Source organism: Triticum dicoccoides, chromosome 3B, assembly GCF_002162155.2.
Source record: "Triticum dicoccoides isolate Atlit2015 ecotype Zavitan chromosome 3B, WEW_v2.0, whole genome shotgun sequence".
NCBI classification, from domain to species: domain Eukaryota; kingdom Viridiplantae; phylum Streptophyta; class Magnoliopsida; order Poales; family Poaceae; genus Triticum; species Triticum dicoccoides.
Window position 1 is genome coordinate 421,564,110 of NC_041385.1, and position 8,513 is coordinate 421,572,622.

Sequence of the window (8,513 nt, forward strand, 5' to 3'; positions counted from 1 at the left end):
TTTGTGTTTTCCATTTAATTCTTTTTTGTTTGCTGGTATTTTACGATACTACAAATTGTACACGTTATGCATATATATAAATAGATTTTCTCATACGTAGAACCACATATATATATATATATATATAAATATATATCATCGAATGTCTCACAACCAACACCATAATTATTCACACATACACATGTATATACATATTCAATTTCTCCTACATGTTGCCTTGGTGCCTTTGGAGCACGATGACAAGTGGTTCATGGGGGCGGTAGCGGGTAATAGTATTCTCCTTTGGGATCTATGACCTGGTCGAGCAAAAAATCCCGCTATTTCCTCTTGAAGTGCTAGTATGCACTCCGCCGGTAGGAGCTGCTCCCACACCTCTCTGAACTGTTAAGAAGGAGATCAATATGCATGTGTATTGGTTGTGTGACTAGATATCGATAATGGTGTGAATAGTATTCTGACAAACGTACCCAGTCCTGTCTTTGAGATCTGCTCCTTCCAGATGCCATCATGCGAATGTTCTCGCAAACGTAGAATGCACACAGATCATTCCCCTGCGCCTGCTTCAGGGCCTTTACGAGAATGGAATTGAATCAGATAATGATTAATCAAGCATGATAATTAATTAATGGTATTGAAACAAGAATTAAAGAGATGGTAGCTAGCTAGCTAGCTAGTACTACTTAATTACTTACCTTTGGTCGATACCAAAACAACTTTTTTGCCCATTTGCCTGGAGTCACCTTGATGAACTTTGCCCAAGCCCTGCCCACTGGCAAAGAAAAATGATAAAGGGGTTATTAAATAGTTCATATCAGGAAATGACGAACTAAATAGGCCGAGATATAGTTAATAATGATTGAAATTACCTGTTGACTATCCCCTTCATGATGGTGTAGTCTTTTTCTTCTTTCAGTAGTGATTCCAGTACTTCAACTGTTCCTTTGTCAACTTTAATGTCTAACAAGATCTAGTGGAAACTGCATGCGCACACGTTTGGATGTCTTAATTAAGCGGGCATGTGCATAACACTAATCAACTACCGTAAACCCTATACACTTAATTATTAACATCTAGCTAGCTAGTAAGCAAAAACAAAATTTGTAGTACAAGACAGTGTGACTCACAGGAAGTTGTAAGGAAGTAGTATATCTTCATTGGTATTGAGGCGCTTGAAGAACTCCAGCATGCTTTCCTCTAAACTATCTCGATAAGTTGGAAGATTCCATGTGTACTCATTAATGGTATTTGGGTCAATGAACCCAATACCATAGCGTCTAGATTTTTTCATTTCATACATCTTCATCCTGCATATAATACCACAGAAAATAATATATAGTAAGGATAATTACATGTAATGATTGATCAAAATGATCACTACAGCTAGCTTGAGACTTAAATTACAGAAAGAAATCACTTACAGAGAATAGCAACTGACGATAGATTTGTCGAGTGAGTCTTGATTGTATAACTGAAATAGTTCTGAATACTCAACGGACAGAGCTTTCTCATGGAAGTAATGCTCCTCCTTGACATTCACCATGAGGGACTCTCGATTGGAAATCTTGGTAATGTTCATGTACCATTGATGTAATTCATACATTCTCGTTGGGAGGTTCTTGACCTTGTCTGGCTCGACCAAAGGTTGTCCCTGGACATATTTCTGTTTTATTTCCTCCTCTCTAAGCGGAGACATGGGCTCGATTTTGAGGAGTTGTCCAACAGAGATCTTGAGAATTTCAGCATGCATTATATGCTCCTTCGTTATTACCACATCGCCCAGCTGGGGAACGTTAACGGTTTGCCCACAATAATATTGGGCGCGCGTACTCCTCTCATGTGTTGTTGGCATAACAAGCGGGGGGGTCGATTGCGCCGCCTGTTCTCCCAGCTGGGGAACGGTTTTCCCGCATTTTTTGCCCGCTGCTTGTTGGCTCGAGCTCGAGCTCGCTTCCTTCTGTAGTCGTGCTTGATGTGACTTCCTGATTTGGCGCTCATAGTCCGAGTCAACAGGCTTGGGAGCTGGTGCTCTAGCCATACGAATGAAGTGGTCAATCTTTTCCTCAGGCACTTTCTCCCTTGGAGACGGTGCCGGTTTTGGTGCAAAATGGGCGTCCAATTGGGCCTTCACTATGGCTGCGTTTTGCTCCTCGGTCATGTCGTAAGGCCTCTGAGGAAGAGGAGCGATGCTTGGACCATATTTATATCGCTTGTCTTTGCCTGTACTTCCTGAACTACCTCGACTTGTACCGCTACACACCATAGATGCGGCGTGTCTCTTCTACGATTGCTGAGACGGTGGAGACGACTGACGTGGCTGAGTTGGAGCAGGAGGAGTGGCCTGACGCTGTGCTGGACTTGAAGCAGGAGGTGTGGCCTGACATGATGTCGGACTTGAAACCAGAGGATCAGTAGCCTGACGCTGTGCCGGACTTCAAGCAGGAGTCTGCTCACGCGTTCGGGGACTTGGAGGAGGTGGCGGACTTCGAGGAGGAGTCGGCTCACGCGTTCGTGTACTTGGAGGAGCGGGGGTCTGCTGACTTGGTGGCGGACTTCGAGGAGGAGTCGGTAGACGACGCGGTGTCGGTGGACTTCGAAAGATGATGCAATCCTTTCTCCATAGGATGATACGATGTATGGCCTCTCCCAGTGTGCGCTCGTCTTCACCTCCAGGAATGTCAAGTTGTAGCCCCGAATATGGGTCCACCACTTCATCAACCAAGACATGAGCATAGCCCTCTGGAATCGGGGTGCAATGGAAGGTTGCTTCGGGGGTAATTGTAAAAGCAACGCCGTCCGCCACCTTCATGGATATGTTCTTCATTTTGGAGTGTAGCTCACAGTTAGTGTTCTCTATGATGTCATCCACAGGGTATGTATCCAACAGTGTGTCGCCCGGGGCAGAACCAACGCTGCTTCTCGGCATGGATGGGACGGTGCTATCCAATGCTGGACGATCATCCGCTTGCTGCTGCCGCTGCTGAGACCCCCTTTCCTGGCTAAGTGAGTCGATCTGCTGCTGCTACTGGAATTTGAGTGCCAAGTCCGCGTGCCTTGCTTCTAGGCCTTGAAGGCGTTCTGCGTCCTGCTTCCTCTGCTCCTCCTCCAGCTTCCTCTTCTTCTCCTCCTCCATCTTCTTTCTTGCACGGGACCTGTAGTCGTCGTTCCATTCCGAAAAGCCCTCATACGAGGGAATAACGCCCTTGCCTCGTGTTCTTCCCGGGTGTTCAGGATTTCCCAGGGCGCGCGTAAGCTTGTCGTTCTCTCTGTTGGGCGTGAACACCCCCGTTCGAGCTTCTTCTATTGTGTCAAGTATCTTTTGTTCGGCACCTTTTAGACTTGCCTTCTACGAAACCAGGCCTGTCTTTGGGGACAACGCCCCCCCATGCGCATAGAACCAAGTTCTGCACCTGGGGGGCCAGCTCCTAGTAACCGGAGTGACCCCTGCATCCTCCATCTCTTGCTTAGACTTATCCCACTTAGGCATTCCCACCGCGTAGCCACCTGAACCCAGCCTATGGAACTGCGTCTTTTTTGCGGCATTGGCCTTATTTTTTATCGACCGTTCCTTAGATAATTCTGATTCCTTGAATTTCACAAAATCGGCCCAGTGTTCTCTTTGCTTCTCTAGTGTTCCCGTGAATTCTGGAGTCTTCCTTTCTGCAGCGAGGTAGTTGGCCCATACAGTTTTCTTGCGGGTGTTGAATGCAATTGCCATCTTCTTAAGAACAGCGCCCTTGACTTTCTCCACATCTGCTTCAGTGAAATAATCTGGTAGGGTGAAATGTTCCATCAGAGATTCCCAAAGGTTTTTTTTGCTCTGTTGTCGACCCAGCTAACACCTGGACATTTAGTTTTTGGCTCTTTCCATTCTTGAGTGGAGATCGGGAGTTGGTCCTTCACAAGAACTCTGCACTGACGAGTCCACTTGTTCGCAATGTTCTTAGGCGTGAGGGGTTCGCCACTAGGTTTGACGGAGTCGATGTTGTACTTTACACCCTCCTTCAACTTTCTACCCGGGCCTCGCTTTGTCCTGCTGTCTGTAGAAGCAGATTTGCTCGATCCGGAGGGCTGAAAGAAGAAAGATCGATTCGTTAATATATATTCAAATAAAAAAACATGTGATGATCACCAGATGCCTTCTTATATGAATATACATCGCCGGTAGTCTTTGTTATTTGAAGATCAGCATTGTCTGTGTCATCATAAACATTGTCTGTGTCATAATCATAATCATAGTTCATGACTTCATCAGCTCGATCGTCGAGATCGAATACCTTTTCATCACCCTCTCCAGTATTGTTCAGATATTGGGAGACGTCATCTGCTTCATTTAGATCATCTAGCCTGCGAGGGCTGCGTATGATGTCGAACAATTCCTCTTCTCTCTCTACCGGTATTGTCCGCCATAGTGATGTCTACTACACAACCTTATTCTTGTAGACGTTGTTGGGCCTGCAAGTGCACATGTTTGTAGGACAGTAGCAAATTTCCCTCAAGTGGATGGCCTAAGGTTTATCAATCCATAGGAGGCGTAGGATGAAGATGGTCTCTCTAAAACAACCCTGCATACAAATAAAAAAGAGTCTCTTGTGTCCCCAACACACCCAATACAATGGTAAATGGTATAGGTGCACTAGTTCGGCGAAGAGATGGTGATACAAGTGCAATATGGATGGTAGATATGAGTTTTTGTAATCTGAAAATATAAAAACAGCAAGGTAACTAATGATAAAAGTGAGCGTAAACGGTATTGCAATGATAGGAAACAAGGCATAGGGTTCATACTTTCACTAGTGCAAGTTCTCTCTCAACAATAATAACATAGATAGATCATATAACAATCCCTCAACATGCAACAAAGAGTCACTCCAAAGCCACTAATAGCGGAGAACAAACGAAGAGATTATTGTAGGGTACGAAACCACCTCAAAGTTATTCTTTCGGATCAATCTATTCAAGAGTTTGTACTAGAATAACACCTTAAGACACAGATCAACCAAAACCCTAATGTCACCTAGATACTCCATTGTCACCTCAAGTATCCGTGGGCATGATTATACGATATGCATCACACAATCTCAGATTCATCTATTCAACCAACACAAAGTACTTCAAAGAGTGCCCCAAAGTTTCTACCGTAGAGTCAAGACAAAAACGTGTGCCAACCCCTATGCATAGGTTCATGGGCGAAACCCGCAAGTTGGTCACCAAAACATACATCAAGTGGCACATGATACCCCATTGTCACCACAGATAAGCATGGCAAGACATACATCAAGTGTTCTCAAATCCTTGAAGACTCAATCAGATAAGATAACTTCAAGAGGAAAACTCAATTCATCACAAGAGAGTAGAGGGGGGAGAAACATCATAAGATCCAACTATAATAGCAAAGCTCACGATACATCAAGATCGTGCCATAGAGAGAAGAGATCAAACACATAGCTACTGGTACATACCCTCAGCCCCGAGGGTGAACTACTCCCTCCTCGTCATGGAGAGCGCCGGGATGATGAAGATGGCCACCGGTGAGGGATCCCCCCTCCGTCAGGGTGCCGGAATGGGATCCCGAGAGGTTTTTGGTGGCTATAGAGGCTTGCGTCGGCGGAACTCCCGATATATCTTCTGTCTCGATGTTTTTAGGGTATAAGGGAATATATAGGCGAAAGAAGTCGGTCGGGGAAGCCTCGAGGGGCCCACGAGAGTGGAGGGCATGCCCAGGGGGGTGGGCGCACCCCCTATCTCGTGGCTTCCTCGACGCTTCCTTACTTAAACTCCAAGTCTCCTAGGTCACGTTCGTTCCAAAAATCACACTACCGAAGGTTTCATTCCTTTTGGACTCCGTTTGATATTCCTTTTCTTCAAAATACTGAAACAGGCAATAAAACAACAATATGGGCTGGGCCTCCGGTTAGTAGGTTAGTCCCAAAAATAATATAAATGTGTAAAATAAAGCCCATAAGCATCCAAAAGGGGTAATATAATAGCATGGAACAATAAAAAATTATAGATACTTTGGAGACGTATCAAGCATCCCCAAGCTTAATTCCTGCTCGTCCTCGAGTAGGTAACTGATAAAAATAGAATTGTTTATGTGGAATGCTACCTAGCATAATTCTCAATGTAATTTTCTTTATTGTGGCATGAATGTTCAGATCCAAATGATTCAAAATAAAAGTTCATATTGACACAAGAAATAGTAATATTTCAAGCATGTTAATCAAAGTAATCATGTCTTCTCAAAATAACATGGCTAAAGAAAGTTATCCCTACAAAATCATATAGTCTGGCTGTTGCTCTATCTTCATCACACAAAGTATTTAATCATGCACAACCCTGATGACAAGCCAAGCAATTGTTTCATACTTTAGTAATCTCAAACTTTTTCAACTTTCACGCAATACATGAGCGTGAGCCATTGACATAGCACTATATGTGGAACAGAATGGTGGTTGTGAAGAAGACAAAAAGGAGAAGATAGTCTCACATCAACTAGGTGTATCAACGGGCTATGGAGATGCCCATTAATAGATATCAATGTGAGTGATTAGGGATTGCCATGCAACGGATGCACTAGAGCTATAAATATATGAAAGCTCAACAAAGGAAACTAAGTGGGTGTGCATCCAACTTGCTTGCTCACGAAGACCTAGGGCATTTTGAGGAAGCCCATCATTGGAATATACAAGCCAAGTTCTATAATGAAAAATTCCCACTAGTATATGCAAGTGACAACATAGGAGACTCTCTATCATGAAGATCATGGTGCTACTTTGAAGCACAAGTGTGGAAAAAGAGATAGTAGCATTGTCCCTTCTCTCTTTTTCTCTCATTTTATTTTTTTTCTCTTTTTTTCTCTTTTTTTCTTTTTCTTTTTCTTCTTCTTTGGCTCCTTTTTTTTCCTTTGGCCTTTCTCTCTTTTTTTCTGTAAAGTCCGAAGTCTCATCCCGACTTGTGGGGGAATAATAGTCTTCATCATCCTTCCCTCACTGATACAATGCTCTAATAATGAAGATCATCACACTTTTATGGATTTACAACTCAAGAATTACAACTCAAAGCTAGAACAAGATATGACTCTATATGAATGCCTCCGGCGGTGTACCGGGATATGCAATGAATCAAGAGCGGCATGTATGAAGATTATGAAGGTGGCCTTGCCACAAATACGATGTCAACTACGTGATCATGCAAAGAGCAATATGACAAAAGTAATACGTGTCATATGAATGGAACGGTGGAAAGTTGCATGGCAATATATCTCGAAATGGCTATGGAAATGCCATAATAGGTAGGTATGGTGGCTGTTTTGAGGAAGGTATATGGTGGGTGTATGGTACCGGCAAAATTTGCGCGGCACAAGAGAGGCTAGCAATGGTGGAAGGGTGAGAGTGCGTATAATCCATGGACTCAACATTAGTCAAAAGAACTCATATACTTATTGCAAAAATCTACAAGTCATCAAAAGCAAAGTATTACACGCATGCTCCTAGGGGGATAGATTGGTAGGAAAAGACCATCGCTCGTCCCCGACCGCCACTCATAAGGAAGACAATCAATAAATAAAATTGTGCTTCAACTTCATCACAAAGCGGTTCACCATACGTGCATGCTACGGGAATCACAAAGCATTCTTTAAATTCATAATTACCCAACTAGCATGACTTTAATATCACTACCTCCATATCTCAAAACAATTATCAAGTATCAAATTGATCATAGCATCCAATTCACTTTCTATGATAGTTTTTATTATACCCAACTTGGATGCTCATCATTCTAGGACCAACTTTGTAACCATAGCAAATACCATGATGTTCTAAAAGACTCTCAAAATAATATAAGTGAAGCATGAGAGACTAGCAATTTCTAAAAATATAACCACCGCCGTGCTCTAAAAGATATAAGTGATACACTAGAGCAAATGACAAACTACTCTGAAAGATATAAGTGAAGATCAATGAGTAGTCGAATAATTGTGAAACTATGTGAAGACTCTCTAACATTAAGGAATTTTAGATCTTGGTATTGTATTCAAACAGCAAGCAAAACAAAATAAAATGGCATTGCAAGGATAGCACAACTCATGTGAAGAAGCAAAAACTTAGGCTCAACCGATACTAACCGATAATTGTTGAAGAAGAAAGGTGGGATGCCTACCGGGGCATCCCCAAGCTTAGATGCTTGAGACTTGTTGAAATATTATCTTGGGGTGCCTTGGGCATCCCCAAGCTTGAACTTTTGTGTCTCCTTAATTCCTCTCATATCATGGTTCCTCTTTTTATCAAAAGCTTCATCCACACCAAACTCAACAAGAACTCGTGAGATAGGTTAATATAAACCAATGCAAAACCTTATCATTTTCTACTGTAACAAATCACTAAAATCATTATTCAACATTTCATACTAAATGCCTCTGCATATTTAATACTCCTATCCTCAAATAGAATCACTAAACAAGCAAACATATGCAAACAATGCAAACATAGCAGCAATCTGTCAAAACAGTACAG